Raw genomic sequence first — 22887 nt, forward strand, 5'->3', positions numbered from 1 at the left:
TTTTTGTCACATCCCTTGGCTTAAACTCAAATTTTGAGTGAATTTTGTTTTCCGTGTCCCTTCCGAAATGTCAGATAGGAACAACCCCAGTGTTAAAACTTAAACCCCTGTGGTGTTTTTGTCGACTATGCGAACGTCAAACATGATCAAAAGTGTCAAGGTTCATTTATGGACCCAATTTTTAAATTAAAGTTTAAACATGATATAGCCGTTATTTGAGCGGGAAAAATTTCTGAAGTAGTTGCAAATACATGCTCTTTCGTATTATTAAATAGAAACAAGATTTCATTAAACATTTTAGGACCCAATTGCTTTTATAACCTGAAAAAAAATTACAGAGGGGCTTAAACCAATACAGGCTCAAAATCTGTAAACTTCATACAAATAGAAGGAGTTTTATATGAAGTGGAAGGGTTTAGATTCATTTCATAGGTGTTCGGATTTTGATCCCGCACGATATATCCTTATTAGATAAATTCATGAATGATTTCTGCTTTCTAGCAGTAACACTTCCTCTTAGAATTTCCACAAGAATTTTTGGATTATGATGCCATTTCAACAATAGGGTAACGACTGTTTATTTCGTTCTTAATCGCTAACAGTTGGCGCCAGCGGCAAAAAGTACAGGCAACAACCTTTCGAACATTCAGTTTCTGTCACCGGCCGCCGAGCGACGACACTGTTGTTTGTATTCCTCCCACTGATCACGCTACGCTGGATTCTCAAATTTTCCAAACTTTCAACACAAGCAAATACATAACTTTTTGTGTTTATTTCATCTTCCGTAGAGCTTTCTTTGCTTCAGGATTTCGTTTTTACTACCACTGAAAAAGAGCCATCTATTGCCTTTTCAGTTTTGAATATCGCCCTATTAATTGCGTTCGGGCTTCCAATACTTCACTTTTACCACAACACCTTCAACATAACTTCGGACAAACGAAAATGCAGTTGAAGTTCAATACATCCTTCTACCTCTGTATATGAAATCGATGTACATAAACAACAACAGAAGGAAAAAATCGGTAGTCAAAATTCAAATAACTGCACAAGCTTCTATAGGGTGCAAGAGATAAAGCACTTCAGGTTGAAAACCTCTCGAATCAAAACAAAATTTAAGCTTCACAGTTCTGAAACATATTTTTTTAAGGAATTGCGACAGAGCTACATGAAGGAATTTTCACAGGATGTATATATAAATGCCTATATAAATTTGTTATGAATGTAATTAATACTATGTGAGGCTGAATTTCCAGGATGTATATTTTGCAACGGTCCATTTCGATGAATTGCTATCAACATCCAGGAAAAAAAACCGAACGATTATTGAACTAAGGCAATGAAGTGGACATGCATTTATCTATACCTACCAGGAGAATAATGATGAAACTTCGCATGGAATTGATGACATTTTAGCCGTTACTGCCATTTTTCTATTAAGAGTAATCTAAAATCGTATGCATGGGTCGAAAACTAGAGATGGGTCAAAAATTGGTGCTCTTCCCCTACTTGAAGAAACATTGCTCGAAATATTTCTGAAGTAGGTTATATAAATATAATCATCGTTTTCTACTGGAACTTTTCTCCATTGCGTAAATTCGAGATTTTACAAGATTTCTCAGTTACACTCAACACATCACTAGTTTCACCCTCCCAACTGTTTAACTCACCCCACCTTACATTCTTCTGTGTTCTTTGTTCTTTCTCTCATTCTTCTTTCCTCTTCGCTCCATTTTACTAGCATAGGAATTCTCCCCAGCTAATCATATGCTTAGGGACGATTCAAATATGACGTCCATCGTTTTTTGAGATTTCTAGACTCCCCCTCCCCCCTCTGTCACGCTTTTTCCAATACCTTCTACACGTACTGTCACACTTTCATAGACCCCCCCCCCCCCCCCTCCCCCTAATGATGGACGTCATTTTTGGATGATCCCTTATTCGGGTTCATAGTAATCAGTCAGTGTAACCTATACAAGGGCCAAATATCGCATGCATAAATATATTTCGTCAAATATCATCTAAGGGAGTAGAGATATCGCAATATTGAGGTGATTTTTTGCCCTTAAGGGTCCTAAAATCACCAAAACAAGCTGAAAAGCATACCAAATTTTTTCAGAGTTCACTAAAAAATGGGAAAATTGCACTTACGCCCTTTGCGCCACCTCTAAACCTTCACCGAAAATTCTCATTTTTTCACAGGATGTTATTTTGGGACCGATGATCATTGTCCACTTTGTAAATCCTGACTACGGAAGATTTTTGGAAATAAGCACCACCCTACCCACCCACCCCCTTGTAACGCTTTTTGTATGAATATTATTCAGTTTTTGTATGGGCCGTAACATTGTTTGGACACCCACTAACCCCCTTCAGCGTTATGAAATTTGTGAATGGGCCCTAAAGAGAGTCTGAGTTACGAACTAGGGAGTCGATGCCGGTTATGGACCCTTTGCGTATTATGGACCCCCTACATAAAAACATAAAATTAACACTCAAAGCAACTTTATTCCTATGAAAATCCACCGGGGGAACTTCGATTACATTGTTAGTCAGCAGTTTCAGGCAATACATTTGGTTTGTGACGCATAAATACAGATATTTGAACAGTTTTGTAAATGAAACCACACAAGAGGGTCCATAATACGCATTTCCAGGTGGGTCCATAATAGGCTCGTCGGCAGCGAGCCGGATTGCATGGGAATCAAATGGAGGGTCCATAATACGCAACGTCAAATTTGTAAACAATCCTATTATGGACCCCGGGAGGGTCCATAATAGGCATTCGGACAACAGTTTTTCAAATGCATATTTCGCTGGAAAAATCGAATGATTTTGTATGTTTCATAGACGTATTATGAAGTAAAGACATTGAATTTGTTGTTAGACTCCACAAAACGTATATGCGTCTGAGATATCATTGCGGAAAAGCGTCTAGAATGAATTTCAGCTACTAAGGGGTCCATTACTAGCATTGAAACCCTACTAGCCAACAAGGCATGCAACAAGGTGTATTGTGTTGGCAATTGGGCAGCCACATTCTCAAGAAGTTTTGTTAGCCCTGCTGGCAGGCGCGTGATACCGATAATCTGAAGGTTTTTTGTTCAACTCCGGAAGCGCGCTGATCTTTTTTTGTGAGTTCCTTTTTTGGTCGACCATTCAATGGACCATTGAAAGTAGTTTTTGTCAGTGCTCATTGCATCAAAACAAAGGCGCCACTGTATATGGGATTTAACATTGTGACAGCATTGCTGTTCTGTCAAACACACAAGGCTACGGTGGCGCTATCTATGCTTTTCATAGCGGCCGTATTGGTTATTTTAACGATCAATTGGCACCGATAAGGTGTCTACCTTGCTGCACGTGTAAAACGAAAACACAGATAGAGAGAAACGGCAATGACTAGCAATGACTCACTAGCGCCGCCTGGTGTCAAAATTCCGTATCTGAATGACCACTTCATGTCAGCCCTTGATCTCCTCATCAACTTTGCCGAAAACGGTTTATCTGTATGTCAACGCGAGATATTTCATGTTGAACATAAAAAAAACAAGGCTGTTGTACAAAGTACAACGCGTGACTACTCGCGTTACAAAAATTCGCGCAACAACCGAAAGTTAAATGTGTTAGGTACATATGACGTAAATCCTATTATGAAAGTTACCCGTATCATCAAAGACACCCCGTTTTACGGTCTTGTAATAATCCTGTTAGTGTTAGGTACAGCAGTAGAAATCAAGTTCTCCTGTTTAGCTGTTCATGTAAAAGATACTCAAAATTGTATTAATTATAATTAATTACTTTATTTTTTGTATCCTTTGCTTTCCAAAACCTACACACTTAAAGAAAATCATTGTAATTTGCGTCATATGTTCCCGACATATTGAAGCAAGTTAAATGACGTAAACAATGTTTCCTGTTTCGTGCGAAATTTAACTGAAATCACTAAATGAAGTTGAATTTATTTATCTAGTTAAGGTTGTGTACACATTTTTGCATTACAGCCAACATTTATGCAAAACTATAGTTTTTTTTTATTTGATTGGATGAAAAATCTTAATCTGGAGGAATTTCACTAAAAAATAGATTATTTTCAACCGGTTGATATGCGATATCGAATAAAGTTAAATGGTTATCATTTTCAAGCAATCCCCCGTGCAAAAAGAGAATCGTGTGTATTTTGTCGAAATAATTAAAAGTTTTAAATTTGAAGAATATGTGTTCTGTTACTCGATACCTCCCTGACTCGATGGTCCCGTCAATATCGAGTTAGCCAGAGTTGACTGTATTGCTAACACAGAACACGTTATTATAAGAAATGAATGTAATGTTTGAAATGATAGTACCCAAAAGATGAATAAAAAAAATGCTGTGTAACCGAAAAAGATCAAAAAGTGAAGTCTTATGTAACTTGTTGGTCTTTACATAAGAAAGTTACACGCAACTGATATGCAATTTGATTGGTAATACATTATTTATTATGGATTATTTTTCATTCGACAGTTAAAAAAACGCAGATTTGTTCGCATCGTTTTACTTAAAAAGGGCAATTTTAAATGCGACATTGCTCACACTCATGCTGAGTTACATGACAATTTATGGAAGTTTACATGTCCAATCATGTAAATATCTATGATATGTATTGTTACAGTTATGCGCTTGATATCTAACAGAAGATTACGAAATTTGTTCGAGTCGTATTGACCGTTTTGTAGAGTTTTGTGTTTCCAAAACTTAAATGGTTTATTGAGGTGAATATGAAACGAAGCCATTGCTCAAAACTTCAAGAGCACAAATCTAAAGATTGCGCAGGATGAAAATTTGATCGATTGGTTACGATTGGTTCTCGATTAAATGTTCAGCGCTAACTATTGTCCGGTACTGTAGATTTGTGCTCTTCAAAATACGCAGTTTTGCTTCGATACATCTTCTCATTAAGAAATCTTGAATTTACAAATATATATTTTTAAAACGATTGTTATACAGTGACCAATGATAGTAATCTAGTATTTCTAAACAATGTTCATAGAAGTCTTTTATCTCTTATATAAACTTTTAATATAAGTAACCTCTAATAAAGCAGCTCCTAAACAAGCAAATCTGTTTTGAAATCGTTGTAATTCTAAAAAGCATTTGGTATATTAAAATACCACAATATTCATACCACTATCCTGTCAAATTGCTTATATTATTATTATTGTTATATCAAATCATGGTGGTCGAATACAAATACAAATTTTTGAATCAAATCATGGTAGTCGGTTACAACTAGAGTATTCATACTAAGTAGCGTAATAAATTGAAAACAAATAAAAGCCTTCAAACTGAATGTTGCAAAATTGAGACTGTCATTTCGACTAAATGAATCACATGTGACTGTATATAGATGAAGCCCACATTTGTCATCAGAAGTAGTCATTGCACATCCTGATGACTTATAACGCAGAGGAAAATCAGGTCAAGAAACTTGGATCTCCCGAGCAACGTGATTCATCTTCATCGCCACCGTCAACTTGACTCAGCTGAGCTCAACACTATCAGCAGCAACAGCACAAGCATAATCAGCGCACCTTCAGTACGGGGGGTGTTATAATAACTGTAACTTAACACATATTCCCGCGGTTGCATCGCATTCCGGGGCCTTCAAAACTAGTTCTGCACCGAGTCTGCATCGAGTTTCTTCTGTGCCATCTACTCACTGGTGCATCCACTTGTTTAGTGCACTTTCCGCTTAAGCCTATTGGGTCACACTGATTGATGACGTTACACGTTAAAGTCGTTTCTTCACTTAGAGTTTAAAGATGTGTTTTTTGTGTACATTGTCTTGGGCATTTCTCTTTTGTTTCCTTAGTTGCCTCTAAAGATGCCGCAGCTCATACTTTGCAGGTGCGAAGATTTGCCACGAAGTCAAGCTTATTTAGCACATATCACACCACATGAACGTACGAAAAACGTACCGTCAAATGCCACTTTTCTCCTCGTGAGCTGCGTTTCCTTGCACTTTTGTAGCTACTCCGATAAGCCCAACCAAATAATTAAATCCGACAATTCCGATTCATGATTAGTCATTTAAATTAAAGTAAAAGTTTTCTATTTTCGTTGTAGTCGGTGTTGCGGCGCGGACGTTAACGTTATGCACTAAAAACCCCTAACGCCCAAACTTTCAAATTTAATTCACAGCTATTACGAGCAATCCGTACGTTGTCCGACGAAGAGAGAGAAATCGATAAGAACTGTGTGAGTTGAATAGCAAAAAAAAATCACATACCAACCCTCAACACCTTCACCGTATAATGCAAATCCAACGAACAATGAGAACTCACTCAACTCACTTTAGTGAATTATCCCGTAAGATATTCTTCAATCACTTCCAATCAAGTCAATGGCCCACGTCTGCACGGGCCCGGAGTCAACCTTACAATAAAGTTACTTAACATTGCTCTTGAACGCGTTGCCCCGAGATCCCAGCCAAGCTTTCTTTTCTGTCTCTCTTTTGTTCGAACCATTCTATCAGCTCTTTCTTTTGGTGAGCTTTTGATCGGCTTCCGAGTTGCCTCCTCCACGGAGGCGACGACGACAACAGACTCCCTGTACTTATCAATAACGTAGGCAGTCCTAGAGATATGCTGGGGTTAGATTTGTATTTAAGGTGAAGATGAATCGAAGCCAAAGTTCAAATTTTCAAGAACACGGATCTGAAGAACCAAACATCCGTTAAAGCTAAAAACCTAATCGATTGGTCACTAGCTGGTGGTGACCAATCGATTAGGTTTTCAGCTCAAACGGTTGTTTGGTTCTCCAGATCCGTGCTCTTGAAAATTTGAACTTTGGCTTCGATTCATCTTCACCTTAAAGTGGTTACTTTGATTACCAGTTTTAATGAACAAAAATGATTGAACAGATTACGTATTTGATCTCGAAAACGAGTAGTCGCTTAATCAAATTAGGAAAAACTCTTTGAGAGCTGTAAACGCACGAATACACGCTAGGATGGGTGAAAACTTAAGATGTTGAGAAGACAAGAAATCATATGTCGATATGTAGGGTCGAGCCTGGTTCCACACAGAGGATCTGGGATCGAGTGTCATCTCCAAGATAGTCAATTATTCCCTCAAGGTTATAGTGACAATGTCTATCGCAAGGGAAGTAAAGCCTTTAGTCTCGAGATGACCTAGCCCAGCATAGCACAACATTGACTGACTGTTCCTACTCCGTGATTGAACGGAACTGGTGAAATTCGTCCGCTTAATGCTTGAACTAGTTAACTCGAAATTTCAATTTTTAAAGTTCAATAGAGCGATATTCAAAACTGAAAAGAGCATTGTGCAACGGTTATGTGCATACATGATCATTACACCTTTGCGGTTGTTATTAAAACTACAAATGAACTTTAACACTTCACTTTTTGCAAAAAAAAATAAAATACTAAAATCACTAAGGTGAGCAAATACCTTTAAACTCTAATATGTGTTGCTTATCTTGACAGATAGGCCTATTTCGTCTGCGACTTACAGACTTCTTCAGTGTCGAGTGCTCGACTTGAAGAGAACATCGCATGGATCTATTATTTATACTAGAAAAAGTGTGTGGGTATGTTAGAACTAGATTCTACCTGTAATCGTATACAGGAGGTCATTTTTTAATTGTGTACCTAATCAAATGAAAGGATTGTCAAAATTACAAATTCCTGCTTGTTTTGGCAGGTGGTCAATCAATGTGTTTATGTATTGTGTGTGTGAAGGTTAGGTATAAGTCTAAACAGCCAAGAGTAACCATTTCCTTGATCTTTGTTTAGTAATTTATTGTGGTTTTGTTTGAAAATTTCTATGCTTTCCGCTACGTCAAGCTTCCAAGGATTTGAAATATGTCGTAAGAGTTTGATATTTTTTGTGTTAAGGAAATGTTGTTCATTGTAAATATGTTCTGCAACTTTTGATTTGAAATGGTGTACATGTCCTTTTTCTGTGTCTTTGTGTGCTTTAGTAACTTCTGCTACGTGTTCTTTAAAACGTGTATTGAGAGTCCGTTTTGTTTGTCCTATGTAAATTTTATTGCAGTGGTCGCATGTAATTTGGTAAACGCCTGATTTATATAAACTGTCAATTGGGTCTTTTGTTGAACCTAGGAGAGTTCGGAGTTGGTTGTTTCTACTGGTAAAAACTAACTCGAAACCTAACTTTCGTAGGATTGGGCGTAGTTTTTTTGTTTCATCGTTGTAATTGACGGCTATATGTTTGAGTGTTGGTTGTTCTTGTGTCAGAGTAGTAAGTGAACGTTTGTATTGTTCTCGTGTTCTTTTGTCGATGAGTTGTTGTATTGTTTGTCTTGTGTAACCGTTTAATTGTCCTGTTTCAAAAATGTAGTTAAGTTCCTTTCTTCTACCAGTTTCACTGAGGGGGATTGTTAGCATTCGATGTATCATGTGATTGAAGGAAGACATTTTGTGTTGGTGTGAGTGATTTGATGTGTTTGGAATGATACGTTGAGTGTTAGTTGGTTTTCTATAGATTTCAAATGTAAGTGATGAGTGTTCCTTTACAATAAGTAAGTCCAAGAAAGGCAATTTGTTATCCTGTTCCACTTCGTAAGTAAATTCAATGTTTTTGTGAGCCTTATTAATTGTTTCTAAAGTTTGGGGTAAGATGTGTTTTTTAACTATGCTGAAAACATCATCAACGTAACGCCACCAGATTTCAGGGAGCTGGTTTTTATCTTCTAATCGTTTCTCTAAATTTGCCATAAAAATCTCACTTAAAAATGGAGAAAGAGGGTTTCCCATTGGGGCTCCATTTAACTGTTTATATGTTTCATCTCTAAAGGAAAAATAGTTTTCTTCCATGCAAAGTTTAGTTAATTTAATGTATGTACGTACTTGTTTTATCCAATCTGTGCCTTCATATTGACTAAGTAGCCAATCTTCTAATAGGCTTATGGCCACTTTAACAGGAATGCTAGGGAATAAAGATTTGACATCGAAAGAAACCAAAACTTCATCATCGGCTATTTTTAAATTTTCAATTACTTCTGTAAAATGTTTGGAATTTTTAACTGTTTTGGAAAATTTTGGAATTTCTGGACTAAATACTTTGCAATCTTGTGGGTGGGTGATCCAATAGCTGAAACAATCTCACGCATTTCATTACCAGGTTTATGAACTTTAGGAAGTCCTTTAATTATTGGTAATGAAGGGTTCGATTCTTTCAGAGAGTTTACAACATTACCCAAAACCGGTTTTGCTTCTTTTAACGCTTTGTCAACACGTCTTATCATTCCTGGAAGAGGATCTTTGAATACGGTAAGGTCCATGTTTAATTTTGTTCTGCATTATTTCTTCGTATTTAGATTTATCAAAAATTACAGTAGAATTACCTTTATCTGCTCTTAAATAGAAAACCGGTTTTGTGTTGAGTTGTTTGATTATGTTGTGTTCTTTGTTTTGGGGTGTAGTGTTCGTGTTGCGGATGATGTTGGCGGTGTGTGTTCTGATTTCCTGTATTTGTGAAGTCTGTAAATTATTATTGTTGATTGCTGTTTCAATGTCTATGACTGTTTGTGTCGTGTCAGGTTTTTTTTGGTATAGCGTAGGTCAGTCCTTTGTTGAGTAGGGTCAATTGTTCATCTGTGAATTGTTCAGATGAACGATTAACCACTATTCCATCTATGTTATGTATGTTAGGTCTTTGAGATTTTCTAAAGCAATGTAAAATACACAGGCTTACACCCGTAAGTCATAAGGTAATTGTCAAAACAGCTAAGAACCCGGACATAATTAAAGACATAGAGATGCAATTATTGAGACGATCAATAAAGGCACTCTACGGTAGAATTAACGTGAAAACTTTGGAATGCTATTCTCTACATCTAAAATTAGCAAAAGAATTTCAAGATAATTTTCAAATTTTCCTAACTAAAGTAAAAATAGCAGAATTTTGTGAATCAGAAAGAAAACGTAAATGTTTATCAGAAAAATTTAATAAATTAAAGTATCAAAATCCAAAGTTTTCACGTCCTTCTCAAAGACCTAACATACATAACATAGATGGAATAGTGGTTAATCGTTCATCTGAACAATTCACAGATGAACAATTGACCCTACTCAACAAAGGACTGTCCTACGCTATACCAAAAAAACATGACACGACACAAACAGTCATAGACATTGAAACAGCAATCAACAATAATAATTTACAGACTTCACAAATACAGGAAATCAGAACACACACCTTCAACATCATCCGCAACACGAACACTACACCCCAAAACAAAGAACACAACATAATCAAACAACTCAACACAAAACCGGTTTTCTATTTAAGAGCAGATAAAGGTAATTCTACTGTAATTTTTGATAAATCTAAATACGAAGAAATAATGCAGAACAAAATTAAACATGGACCTTACCGTATTCAAAGAACAGATCCTCTTCCAGGAATGATAAGACGTGTTGACAAAGCGTTAAAAGAAGCAAAACCGGTTTTGGGTAATGTTGTAAACTCTCTGAAAGAATCGAACCCTTCATTACCAATAATTAAAGGACTTCCTAAAGTTCATAAACCTGGTAATGAAATGCGTGAGATTGTTTCAGCTATTGGATCACCCACCCACAAGATTGCAAAGTATTTAGTCCAGAAATTCCAAAATTTTCCAAAACAGTTAAAAATTCCAAACATTTTACAGAAGTAATTGAAAATTTAAAAATAGCCGATGATGAAGTTTTGGTTTCTTTCGATGTCAAATCTTTATTCCCTAGCATTCCTGTTAAAGAGGCCATAAGCCTATTAGAAGATTGGCTACTTAGTCAATATGAAGGCACAGATTGGATAAAACAAGTACGTACATACATTAAATTAACTAAACTTTGCATGGAAGAAAACTATTTTTCCTTTAGAGATGAAACATATAAACAGTTAAATGGAGCCCCAATGGGAAACCCTCTTTCTCCATTTTTAAGTGAGATTTTTATGGCAAATTTAGAGAAACGATTAGAAGATAAAAACCAGCTCCCTGAAATCTGGTGGCGTTACGTTGATGATGTTTTCAGCATAGTTAAAAAACACATCTTACCCCAAACTTTAGAAACAATTAATAAGGCTCACAAAAACATTGAATTTACTTACGAAGTGGAACAGGATAACAAATTGCCTTTCTTGGACTTACTTATTGTAAAGGAACACTCATCACTTACATTTGAAATCTATAGAAAACCAACTAACACTCAACGTATCATTCCAAACACATCAAATCACTCACACCAACACAAAATGTCTTCCTTCAATCACATGATACATCGAATGCTAACAATCCCCCTCAGTGAAACTGGTAGAAGAAAGGAACTTAACTACATTTTTGAAACAGGACAATTAAACGGTTACACAAGACAAACAATACAACAACTCATCGACAAAAGAACACGAGAACAATACAAACGTTCACTTACTACTCTGACACAAGAACAACCAACACTCAAACATATAGCCGTCAATTACAACGATGAAACAAAAAAACTACGCCCAATCCTACGAAAGTTTGGTTTCGAGTTAGTTTTTACCAGTAGAAACAACCAACTCCGAACTCTCCTAGGTTCAACAAAAGACCCAATTGACAGTTTATATAAATCAGGCGTTTACCAAATTACATGCGACCACTGCAATAAAATTTACATAGGACAAACAAAACGGACTCTCAATACACGTTTTAAAGAACACGTAGCAGAAGTTACTAAAGCACACAAAGGCACAGAAAAAGGACATGTACACCATTTCAAATCAAAAGTTGCAGAACATATTTACAATGAACAACATTTCCTTAACACAAAAAATATCAAACTCTTACGACATATTTCAAATCCTTGGAAGCTTGACGTAGCGGAAAGCATAGAAATTTTCAAACAAAACCACAATAAATTACTAAACAAAGATCAAGGAAATGGTTACTCTTGGCTGTTTAGACTTATACCTAACCTTCACACACACAATACATAAACACATTGATTGACCACCTGCCAAAACAAGCAGGAATTTGTAATTTTGACAATCCTTTATTTTGATTAGGTACACAATTAAAAAATGACCTCCTGTATACGATTACAGGTAGAATCTAGTTCTAACATACCCACACACTTTTTCTAGTATAAATAATAGATCCATGCGATGTTCTCTTCAAGTCGAGCACTCGACACTGAAGAAGTCTGTAAGTCGCAGACGAAATAGGCCTATCTGTCAAGATAAGCAACACATATTAGAGTTTAAAGGTATTTGCTCACCTTAGTGATTTTAGTATTTTTTTTTTAGATGTGATGTTCGAGTGTTTCAATCAACTTTGATACAGTCATTGTTCAGCTATATTGATTTGTATTTGTATGTGTAAAAATTTCAATTATACTTTGGCCCTTTTCTATTGTCAGTCTAGACAATATGTGTACGTGTAAATAACAACAACCGCAAATGTGTAATGATTATGTATGCACCTAATCGTTTATTAAAGATGTAACGGAATTTCCGTGCAGTATTTTTTCCATACACTTCAAAAGGGCGTATCTGTATATCTTGTCCAAGAATTATTCATACATATTTGAATGCTTTGGACAATTTCCTAAAATCACTATCAGGCGTTAGATTGGTAAATAACATGTTTCGTGTATTGAATGATTAGTAATAATTAAACATAACATTGGCCCTTTTCAAATGTAGGACCAGAAAAATTTTACAAAAATGTATTTTTCAATATCTAAAATAAGATAGGAAAAATTAAAACTATAGCGCAAAATTTAATCATAATCTGTTTGTTGAAACAAGTTGAAGTGGCATACTTCATGTGATTTCTATCATATAAACTTAAAAAGGGCGTAACTCAATATGCTGACTAATGTTTTTTTTTTTTCAAATTCGGCCCGGAGGTGCAGAACATCGTCAGAAATCAACTGCCGATTACCGTTTGGATGCTATATTTTATTTGATAATAACGGTAATTGGAGCACCGTGAAAATTATATCAAACAGGTCTGAAAATGCTCAGTTCATGAGCGAAAATCACTTTAGGCACACTTGATGGTTAACTAAGGGGTAGGCCGTGATCGTGATCGTTAAACGTTGACGCTCATTGTTGAATTTCTTTGTGAACAGCGCAGATCAGTAACATAAATCAAATTGACAAGAAATTAATCTCTTTTTTTTAATAATGTATTGTTTCTGAGCATTGTTTCGCCAGTGTTGTTTAATAACGTACTAATCTATTCATCTGCTCAGAAACAACAAGCTACACACTTTTTTTATTCTCAATTCACCTATATTCTAATTGGAAGCTCATTTCGCCATTGGGCATCACTTGAGCGAGGATCGATTGAAATGTTGTACTAGAGCACAACGCCTAAATTCACACTATTTTATTACCTATTTTTAGATCTGATGCTGCGCTGTCTCTTTGTGGTCTCTACTTTTCGCAGGTAGATCGAAGAGCACGCAGGGATGCTTTCTCAGTCCAAGAGAGGTCCATTTGTTCTTAGCCGTTTTTGTCGATTGCAGTGTATCCAGGTGCAGTTGAGCATTCGCTCAGAGAAGGGTCAGCTGTCAGTCCGCTTTCAGACAGCCGTGTTGTTCTTGAGCGGACTGACGAAGTTTTATGTTGAGAGGGCTGGGAATCAAACTCACGACCATCCGCTTATAAAGCGAACGTGTAGCCAACTACGCCACGTTGCCCCCCAATAAAGAGGCCTTAACCAAATATAATAGAGAAATAAGAAGATCAAAGCGCAAAAAATTGAGATACATATGCGAAGGCATGGAAAGTTCTCATGAAGCTGCAAGACTTCGGAAAGTTCTTTCTAAGGATTATAATAATGGTCTAGGTACGTTTAAAAAGGACGATGGGTCTTACACTGCAGATACACAATAAAGTTTGGAATTAATGGCGAAAACTCATTTTCCTGGATCCATCCCCATAAAAAATCGATCAAGAAATCAAGATATCAGCACTTCTCTAAATGGATCTGATAGATCCAATATAGAGGTTGCAGATATTTTTACATATTCTAATATTGAATGAGCATTGGATTCTTTCGAATCTTTCAAAACACCGGGTTTAGATAGGATTTTTCCGGCGCATCTTCAAAAGTGCAAGGAAACTATTATCCCTATTCTAGTGACTCTATTCAAATCAAGCTTTTCTCTGTGATATCTTCCAACTAAATGGAGGCAAGTCCGGGTGGTGTTTACATCGAAGTATAATAAAAAAGTAAAACAGTGCCAAAAGCCTTTAGGCCAATAAGTCTTACATCAAATTTCTAAAAATAATGGTAAAGCTTATAGATGAGTACATTAAATTAAATAACTTAAAAATAAGCCATTTAGTAGAGCTCAATTCGCTTATCAGACTAGTAAGTCGACACTTTCAGCTCTACATTCGCTGGTTTCAAAAAATGAAAAAAACTTTTAACACTAAGGAGATACTATTGGTTGCTTTTCTCGAAGTAGAAGGGGCGTTTGACAACGCTAGTTTGACATTGATGAAAAACGCCAGGATAAATCGAGATTTCCCTGAAAAAATAATTAAGTGGATAGAAGAGATGCTATCTTCTTCTTCTTCTTTCTGGCGTTACGTCCCAACTGGGACAAAGCCTGCTTCTTAGATTAGTGTTCTTATGAGCATTTCCACAGTTATTAACTGAGAGCTTTCTTTGCCGATTGATCATTTTAGCATGTGTATATCGTGTGGCAGGTACGACGAGCAAATTTCCTTTAAGAAAAGATCCTCGACCAGCGGGATTTGAACCCACGACCCTCAAATACCCAAGCAGCACAGTTTGTTTCAACTCAACAATAAAATTATCTCTTGAAACTAATCAGAGTTCCCAATTGTTGAAAATATGACTTACAATAGACCATTTCCGTCAAAAAAAATTATTTGCTCACGAGCTTTCTTTCAATTTACTGAACAAACTTCCCTTAGGAACCCGTATGTTTTGAGGCCCCTAACTATTGAAAAACAATGAAAAACTGGCGGCACGACAGTTCGCCCTACGGTCCCCTACATTCTATTTCTCTCCGTTTTTTTATCAGGCCCCTTTTTCCCTATGATTTTATCTCCACGTTGTGATGAATTTTGATCAGCTGTTCCTCTGCAGTCTCCACTCAAGCTTCTGGATTTACTCCAATGATTAAGAATTACTCAGGTGGCGCAGATCATTGATGCGTGACACTAGTTCTCTCTTTCATTCTTTCGCTATTCTTATGCAGTGCAAACAGTGACGTCAGCCGGACAATAAAAGAAAGAAACAGTGGCACGCATCAATGATATGCACCACCTAAGTAAATTCAGAACATTGGTCTCATCTTTGTTGATCTTCGGGTTTCGATGCACTACTTGTTCCTTTTTTGGTAATGATGGTGACTGCTATCCCCACATCCATCCCGGAAACGACCTTAGTGCTGGTGCTGGCCGTTCAAATATCTGTCTTAACAGATTCCTACATCGGAACCTTAATGTTAATTGCTTGCGCCAAAATATTTCCCCGTTTTATTTTGGACCCCAAACAAGTGGACACTGGAACCATCGGGAAGAGAGCGAAAATAGCCGTCGCAAAGAAATTCTTCAAACAGATTAAAGATCCCCTTCTTATCCTTCGCATGAAGTTGCTGTGGTGCTCCAGCAGAATCATTTTTGAAAAGGTTCCTACTTTCTCCCGGCTTGGGGCCATTGGAAAACTGGTAACGAAAAATTTCACTGTGTGGCAGCATGTCGTCTTTTAGGCAATTTGATTCCAAATTGAAATCCAGAACAATGCCGCTTTCAAGCTTGCAAGAGCTGTTCAATTAATATATTCGGATTCCGCCCTGGCTTTCATGGATATCCGCGCAGTGAAATCTTCGTAGCCAGTTTGCCGCCGGCCACAAAACCACAACAGAGCAGGAACCTATCGCGGATCAACCGGCGCACCACAGGAGCTTCATGCAATGTGATGAATGGGTTATTTGGAATTTCGAAGTTGAAGAAGATCAAATTTGTCCAGCTACAACGACGGCCATTTTTCGTGGAGTTCTTGTGATTTCGGTAGCTGTTTGAGGGCATAAACACAGCACGCTAAATCGAATTCACGCATCGCATGTATTCGATTGACTGTTTAACGATAAACATGCAACGATCGACGCGCCACCATATTTCATATATAACGGAGGGTATTCGTGATCAAACGTCAAAATCCCACCGCAAAATCGCTAGTGTTTGGAGGTGATTTTAACCTCCAAATAGCGAAACCATCACCTCCAAGTTAGTTCTAATACTCTCCGTTATATGAAATATGGTGGCGCGTCGATCGTCGCAAGTTTCTCGTTAAACAGTCAATTAGAACTAACTTGGAGGTGAGGATTTGGAGGTTATTTGACAATTTGGAGGTATAAATCCCCTCCAAACACTAGCGATTTTGCGGTAGGATGTTGACGTTTGATGACGAATATACATTGTCATGTTTTCATAATCAAAAGAAAAAATGAAGCAAATTCCGCATTTCGAGCGTTTTTTTCGCCGTGCGTAATTTACTCATAATTTTTTACAAGCCCTTGCTTAATAATGAATAGAACCTATTTGCACAGGAAATATGCTGCATGAGAAGGCCGATTTTTTGCACCCGGTGCTCATTTTTGAGCGGAACAAGTTTAGCGTGAGGTTGATAAGCAACAAACCAACGAGCGAGTCAATTCGTGATCAAACTTCAACAACCCACCGCAAAATCGCTAGTGTTTGGAGGTGATTTTAACCTCCAAATTGCCAAATAACCTCCAAATCATCACCTCCAAGTTAGTTCTAATAACATCCGTTATATGAAATATGGTGGCGCGTCGATCGTCGCAAGTTTATCGTCAAACAGTCAATTTTGTTGTTGCTGGATTTGACATTTTGTTGTGTCTACAAACATTCAATGCAGGGATGTTATAAATTTTGGAAAAATCTCCACTTTCTATACCCATAGGGATGAAACAACTGTGCCGCACGACGAAATTCACCTCAAATTCCCAAATTTTCAAAAAATTGTAAGAAAATCAGGAATGCATATAAAAAATATCTGAAAGCGTCAATAATCATTAAAAATAATCGCCTTTCGAAGAAAAATATAAAAATTGGGGGTAAGGTCTGACGGAAATGGTCTATTGCACTGAATAGCAACGCAAAAAGCGCAAGAGGCGAAGTCTGTTTGCAACATGTTTAAGTTATATCGAAATTGATTATTTGTTGCACAGAAAAAAATCCGTTCTCGTATCCATAAACAGCAGACGTGAACTCGTCAACAAGCAAAAATACACCGTGAACTAGATCATGTTTATGCGTAAACGTGATGGTAGTTCATGGTGTATTTTTGACAGTTCATGTTTCCCAGAACTCTTTTTTGAGCGTGTGCAATATACTTAAAAGAAAAAAAAATAGAAACAAAAATATAAACGAGAATCGAACTTCCGGCCTCAAGATCACCAATATTCTCCTTTACTCACTACTCGACTATCTCTTCGAACAATTGCTTCGCCAATGCACTATAAAAACGACCACATGGCCCATTGATCAAAGCTTGTTGCTTATAACTTTACTGCACACTTCGGAATACAAGTTCCGCGCAACACATGAGAAACACCTTTTAAACTAACAAACTGTTGCTAGACCATGTCTTCGTTGTTAGATGAAATGTAAGGTGCAACCCAACCATATTGCAACTGGATTGCAACAAACAAACTTCTAGCTGTCATACACGTAGTTCAGTGAGACTTTCTCGCAACTGGGACGAATCTTCTTGAGTTGAGAGTATGGGAACGAAAATTGAATGCAAATTGCAGATGCTTTAAATGAAAGTAATTGGAAACCAGGGATGGGAAATGTACTGTAGCAAACATTTACCACCTCGACATTCACATTTTTCTACACGACCATCGAAATCCAAAGCAAACCATGACCGTTCAAAACAAAAAAAAATGTCACGGCTCTTCAAAACTGTAATCTTCTTCTTCCCAACATTTTTTCAAACCCGAATGCGAAATGACTCGAGCACAGTGGTGACACGATTTTTCCGGTTTTCGGGGTTTTGCATTTTTGCTCGATAAAGGCAGCATGAAATTGAACTTGTTTATATGTATCGCAACAGAATGATTGTGCTCTTGCTTTTAGCACTAATAGATTTCAATTAGTTGAAAACACAACCGAAATATTAGCGATTGAATGATTTAACATTTTTTTCAATCATTCACCTCGAGATGGCTGCCCGAAAACGATCATAGTGGAGAGGCAAAAACAGTCAAGCAGTGTGTGAACCGTTGGCAGCGCAGCGCCTAATGGTATTGATGCTGCTGCTGCTTTGTGTTTTGGTTGACTGGCAGAATCGATGATATGCGGTAAATAGTGGTCACAGTTCCCAAGCCTGTTGGAAACATAACATTAAAATCGACATTTTGGGAGAAGTTTCAAGAGTTTGTTTGAAAAGTTGTTGTAAACATCTTGATAAATTTCACTTCATTGCTATTTGCAAAGGGCATTTGCAGCAAAACTTATCGTTTGAAAAATATTGAACGTCAAACAAGGAGTAAAATGCATGTTCATTGGAACGGCAATAAAACCTTATGAGCCTTGATATTGATATGCAACCGAATTAGAACCAAGTAAGTTACAGATAAACTGACACTTATATTGAGCTGTTCGGTAATCCAATCCGCATGGTTATTAAATTAATTAACTCATTACGCGTGGTAAAGATGGACAAATTATGGGTGAAATTATGAAAAAAATCCACGTGCTCGGCTGGGATTTGAACCCAGGACTCTTGTATGCTAGACGAGCGCTTTACCAACTAAGCTACCGAGCCACTTGGTGACCCAATAACTGAGTTGGTTACAAGTTTAGAATTCAAATCCCTACAGACCACGCGGACCCCTTTCATAACCAATATCCATCCATCTCTTGTTCCTACACACGCGGAGCGAGCGAGTGCGATTTATTTAGTGTTGAAACTGTTTGCCTATCGTACCTACATCGCTTCCACAACAACTGTATTGTGGAAGAGTAAAGATGTGGGAAGGCTATCAACGTGTCGTTCTCACTCAAGTGACGACATGACTACTACAGAGAGGCAGTACACTCTAATATAAACTGACACTTATATTGAGCTGTTCGGTAATCCAATCCGCATGGTTATTAAATTAATTAACTCATTACGCGTGGTAAAGATGGACAAATTATGGGTGAAATTATGAAAAAAATCCACGTGCTCGGCTGGGATTTGAACCCAGGACTCTTGTATGCTAGACGAGCGCTTTACCAACTAAGCTACCGAGCCACTTGGTGACCCAATAACTGAGTTGGTTACAAGTTTAGAATTCAAATCCCTACAGACCACGCGGACCCCTTTCATAACCAATATCCATCCATCTCTTGTTCCTACACACGCGGAGCGAGCGAGTGCGATTTATTTAGTGTTGAAACTGTTTGCCTATCGTACCTACATCGCTTCCACAACAACTGTATTGTGGAAGAGTAAAGATGTGGGAAGGCTATCAACGTGTCGTTCTCACTCAAGTGACGACATGACTACTACAGAGAGGCAGTACACTCTAATATAAACTGACACTTATATTGAGCTGTTCGGTAATCCAATCCGCATGGTTATTAAATTAATTAACTCATTACGCGTGGTAAAGATGGACAAATTATGGGTGAAATTATGAAAAAAATCCACGTGCTCGGCTGGGATTTGAACCCAGGACTCTTGTATGCTAGACGAGCGCTTTACCAACTAAGCTACCGAGCCACTTGGTGACCCAATAACTGAGTTGGTTACAAGTTTAGAATTCAAATCCCTACAGACCACGCGGACCCCTTTCATAACCAATATCCATCCATCTCTTGTTCCTACACACGCGGAGCGAGCGAGTGCGATTTATTTAGTGTTGAAACTGTTTGCCTATCGTACCTACATCGCTTCCACAACAACTGTATTGTGGAAGAGTAAAGATGTGGGAAGGCTATCAACGTGTCGTTCTCACTCAAGTGACGACATGACTACTACAGAGAGGCAGTACACTCTAATATAAACTGACACTTATATTGAGCTGTTCGGTAATCCAATCCGCATGGTTATTAAATTAATTAACTCATTACGCGTGGTAAAGATGGACAAATTATGGGTGAAATTATGAAAAAAATCCACGTGCTCGGCTGGGATTTGAACCCAGGACTCTTGTATGCTAGACGAGCGCTTTACCAACTAAGCTACCGAGCCACTTGGTGACCCAATAACTGAGTTGGTTACAAGTTTAGAATTCAAATCCCTACAGACCACGCGGACCCCTTTCATAACCAATATCCATCCATCTCTTGTTCCTACACACGCGGAGCGAGCGAGTGCGATTTATTTAGTGTTGAAACTGTTTGCCTATCGTACCTACATCGCTTCCACAACAACTGTATTGTGGAAGAGTAAAGATGTGGGAAGGCTATCAACGTGTCGTTCTCACTCAAGTGACGACATGACTACTACAGAGAGGCAGTACACTCTAATATAAACTGACACTTATATTGAGCTGTTCGGTAATCCAATCCGCATGGTTATTAAATTAATTAACTCATTACGCGTGGTAAAGATGGACAAATTATGGGTGAAATTATGAAAAAAATCCACGTGCTCGGCTGGGATTTGAACCCAGGACTCTTGTATGCTAGACGAGCGCTTTACCAACTAAGCTACCGAGCCACTCGGTGACCCAATAACTGAGTTGGTTACAAGTTTAGAATTCAAATCCCTACAGACCACGCGGACCCCTTTCATAACCAATATCCATCCATCTCTTGTTCCTACACACGCGGAGCGAGCGAGTGCGATTTATTTAGTGTTGAAACTGTTTGCCTATCGTACCTACATCGCTTCCACAACAACTGTATTGTGGAAGAGTAAAGATGTGGGAAGGCTATCAACGTGTCGTTCTCACTCAAGTGACGACATGACTACTACAGAGAGGCAGTACACTCTAATATAAACTGACACTTATATTGAGCTGTTCGATAATCCAATCCGCATGGTTATTAAATTAATTAACTCATTACGCGTGGTAAAGATGGACAAATTATGGGTGAAATTATGAAAAAAAATCCACGTGCTCGGCTGGGATTTGAACCCAGGACTCTTGTATGCTAGACGAGCGCTTTACCAACTAAGCTACCGAGCCACTTGGTGACCCAATAACTGAGTTGGTTACAAGTTTAGAATTCAAATCCCTACAGACCACGCGGACGCTTAGTTGGTAAAGCGCTCGTCTAGCATACAAGAGTCCTGGGTTCAAATCCCAGCCGAGCACGTGGATTTTTTTCATAATTTCACCCATAATTTGTCCATCTTTACCACGCGTAATGAGTTAATTAATTTAATAACCATGCGGATTGGATTACCGAACAGCTCAATATAAGTGTCAGTTTATATTAGAGTGTACTGCCTCTCTGTAGTAGTCATGTCGTCACTTGAGTGAGAACGACACGTTGATAGCCTTCCCACATCTTTACTCTTCCACAATACAGTTGTTGTGGAAGCGATGTAGGTACGATAGGCAAACAGTTTCAACACTAAATAAATCGCACTCGCTCGCTCCGCGTGTGTAGGAACAAGAGATGGATGGATATTGGTTATGAAAGGGGTCCGCGTGGTCTGTAGGGATTTGAATTCTAAACTTGTAACCAACTCAGTTATTGGGTCACCAAGTGGCTCGGTAGCTTAGTTGGTAAAGCGCTCGTCTAGCATACAAGAGTCCTGGGTTCAAATCCCAGCCGAGCACGTGGATTTTTTTCATAATTTCACCCATAATTTGTCCATCTTTACCACGCGTAATGAGTTAATTAATTTAATAACCATGCGGATTGGATTACCGAACAGCTCAATATAAGTGTCAGTTTATATTAGAGTGTACTGCCTCTCTGTAGTAGTCATGTCGTCACTTGAGTGAGAACGACACGTTGATAGCCTTCCCACATCTTTACTCTTCCACAATACAGTTGTTGTGGAAGCGATGTAGGTACGATAGGCAAACAGTTTCAACACTAAATAAATCGCACTCGCTCGCTCCGCGTGTGTAGGAACAAGAGATGGATGGATATTGGTTATGAAAGGGGTCCGCGTGGTCTGTAGGGATTTGAATTCTAAACTTGTAACCAACTCAGTTATTGGGTCACCAAGTGGCTCGGTAGCTTAGTTGGTAAAGCGCTCGTCTAGCATACAAGAGTCCTGGGTTCAAATCCCAGCCGAGCACGTGGATTTTTTTCATAATTTCACCCATAATTTGTCCATCTTTACCACGCGTAATGAGTTAATTAATTTAATAACCATGCGGATTGGATTACCGAACAGCTCAATATAAGTGTCAGTTTATATTAGAGTGTACTGCCTCTCTGTAGTAGTCATGTCGTCACTTGAGTGAGAACGACACGTTGATAGCCTTCCCACATCTTTACTCTTCCACAATACAGTTGTTGTGGAAGCGATGTAGGTACGATAGGCAAACAGTTTCAACACTAAATAAATCGCACTCGCTCGCTCCGCGTGTGTAGGAACAAGAGATGGATGGATATTGGTTATGAAAGGGGTCCGCGTGGTCTGTAGGGATTTGAATTCTAAACTTGTAACCAACTCAGTTATTGGGTCACCAAGTGGCTCGGTAGCTTAGTTGGTAAAGCGCTCGTCTAGCATACAAGAGTCCTGGGTTCAAATCCCAGCCGAGCACGTGGATTTTTTTCATAATTTCACCCATAATTTGTCCATCTTTACCACGCGTAATGAGTTAATTAATTTAATAACCATGCGGATTGGATTACCGAACAGCTCAATATAAGTGTCAGTTTATATTAGAGTGTACTGCCTCTCTGTAGTAGTCATGTCGTCACT

At 38.1% G+C, this 22887-nt stretch overlaps 1 protein-coding gene across 4 annotated transcripts in view; it reads right to left on the reverse strand.

The window, feature by feature from the left end:
- LOC110678733 (serine proteinase stubble) overlaps positions 1-22887 on the reverse strand; it is a 75946-nt gene that overhangs the window by 48077 nt on the left and 4982 nt on the right. For 2 of the 4 annotated variants that reach the window (XM_021852003.1, XM_021852000.1), the window contains exon 1: positions 6266-6423. The exons of 1 other annotated variant lie outside the window; for it this stretch is intronic. The gene's annotated coding sequence lies outside the window, so the exon portion shown is untranslated. Of the gene's footprint in view, positions 1-6265; positions 6424-22887 lie in introns of those variants that run through there. One more of the 4 variants, XM_021852002.1, reaches the window with a different exon arrangement.

This window comes from Aedes aegypti, chromosome 3, assembly GCF_002204515.2.
Source record: "Aedes aegypti strain LVP_AGWG chromosome 3, AaegL5.0 Primary Assembly, whole genome shotgun sequence".
Taxonomy (NCBI): Eukaryota; Metazoa; Arthropoda; class Insecta; order Diptera; family Culicidae; genus Aedes; species Aedes aegypti.